Source organism: Antechinus flavipes, chromosome 3 (genome assembly GCF_016432865.1).
Source record: "Antechinus flavipes isolate AdamAnt ecotype Samford, QLD, Australia chromosome 3, AdamAnt_v2, whole genome shotgun sequence".
Classification (NCBI taxonomy): domain Eukaryota; kingdom Metazoa; phylum Chordata; class Mammalia; order Dasyuromorphia; family Dasyuridae; genus Antechinus; species Antechinus flavipes.
The window spans coordinates 478,456,905-478,459,180 of record NC_067400.1 but is presented as its reverse complement, the minus strand read 5'-3'; the positions used below and the strand labels follow the sequence as shown (position 1 = coordinate 478,459,180).

General features: G+C 35.3%; 1 pseudogene; it reads right to left on the bottom strand.

The window, feature by feature from the left end:
• Window positions 1–1,373: 1,373 nt before the first annotated feature.
• On the bottom strand, window positions 1,374–2,051 carry LOC127557323 (40S ribosomal protein S3a-like; annotated as a pseudogene).
• Window positions 2,052–2,276: the final 225 nt, after the last annotated feature.

Here is a 2,276-nt window from a genome sequence, read left to right as displayed (position 1 = left end):
ATCATGGTGCAGTAGAAAGAATGCTGGATTTAGAGGGGACACATCTGGATTTGAATCTTGGCTCTACTCTTTAGGGTCTGTGTGATCTTGGTCAATTATTCTCCCCATTCCAACCTTGCTCAGAAAGTCAGTTTTCTCACCTTTAAAATTTAAAATGGAGATGGACAAAATGATCACTAAAATCCCTTAAAGTCCTAAATTCTTTAGTCCTGTGAAAGCACCACATATGCTTCCGAGTCATCCAGCTTTATTGCTAAAAATTTGTAATTTGTCTATATCATCTCCCTAAGTATAAGCATGAGTGATTAGTGATCAGCAACATCTAAGTAAATGATCATAGCAAAGTCCTAAGCCAATCATAATAAATAGCTGGCAGTTATGTAGTGCTTTATATCTATATCTATATATCTATATAAAGTGCTTATATATGCATATATATAGTGGTATATAGATACAGATATAATGCTACATATATATTATATATATATATGTATGTATTTCTACATATATTGCTTGTAAAATACCTTACAAACGTTATCTTACATCCTAGGGGGTAGGATTACTATTGTTCTCATTATACATGAGGAAACTGAGACAAATTCTGTTATTTTCATATCATGCTGTGAGTGTTTGAGTATTTCACTGATTTTGGTCTTCTATCTCTAACCACTGTGCCATGTAGCTGTTCTCCATCAATCCACAAACATTTATTAAATGCCTACTGTAACATATGCTAGGCATTGTGCTAGACCCCGGGGAAAACAAAGACAAAAATGAAGCAATCTCTGCTGGCAAAAAACTCACATTGTAATGGGGGGAATGATAACAATACATAAACATGTACAGAGAAGAAATACAAATAAATAAAAGGAAGACCTGCAGATTCGATGCCCTATCCATTTGCTACCTAGCTGCCCTCCATCAATCAATAGAGACCAAAGTAACCCTACTTCCCAGGATTGTTGGTGTAGTGTTTGCCAAAAGTCAGATGTTACTGACCCTATGATATGTCTTCTTACTATGAATGGCCTGGCTTCTGGTGACACTTAAGGGTCCATTGAAAATTTGCCCAGTATTACAAAAATCTAGAGCCTGGTGAAGGCTTGACTGTAAATCCAATATCCATTCATTATGCTTTAACGCTTCCCTAAAGGGTTCCATGCAAATCCATCCTCACTAAAAGCAAGCTATTGTAAAGTTACTCTTGGATTAATGGTGTTAACTGTCACTTCTCCATAAAAAGCATTTATTATTCTAATGAATTTTATGTTATAAAAATTAAAAAAGAAAAACAATATTTTATGACATTATAGGACATGATGATATTTTTCAACCTTTAAAAGTTTTTGTTTTAGACAAATTATATTTTCGCTTTAGCTGCCTATTAAATCCCCCAGTTTTTTCCTGAGTTCCCTTAGTTTTCCCAATTCAAACTTGGGCTTCTTTAGCATATTGACTTTTATAACAAATGCATTATGGAATGGGCAAATGGACTAGCAAGTTTTTTCCAATCCTGTCTGGAATCAGCTTATTGATGGAATATTTCTGGTTATTTCTCTGCACTTCCAGGATCATGATTTCCATTAATTTATTATGAATTTGAAGGATCTGTTGGTGCTATGTGCTTGGTATAAGAGTCTTTTTGTCGTACCTGGTAAAACCAATCTGAAAGTGGTAGACCAAGTAGCCATTGGAAGTTTTGACAATATGGTCTGTCTCTTTTTTGGACCATGGGACACATCTTGTCTTGGGTAAGGTCCATCCCATAGAAATGAGCCAAAATGTCTTTGCCCTGAATCTTTTCAGTAATCATCTCGAACTTATAAAAAGCAACCTCATTATGCTACAGATCAGTAAAACTCACTTTAAAAAACACAGCCTTGAAGACCATCAAAGGCAATTTTTATTCCTTGAGTTTTTATGACCTGTGTCCTGCAAATAATGATTATATTGAACATAGCTGGTGCCTTGACATTCTACCAATACTTCAAAAGTGGGTCACCCACTTTCTTCTTTGCTCCTCTTTAGCTGCCTTTGAATAGGCACTTACTTTTATTTTATATATTTATTTAGTTTGCTGAGGCAATTGGGTTGTGACTTGCTACAAGTCATATAGCTAGTACTTGCCTGAGGTCACATTTGAAATCAGGTCCTCTTGACTCCAGGTCTGGTACTCTAACCACTGTACCACCAAGGTGTCCTGGTAGGTATTTATTCTTGCCAATTGCCAGAATTTTATTCAGTATGCCAAAAAATTTCAATGGATTTTAAAAACA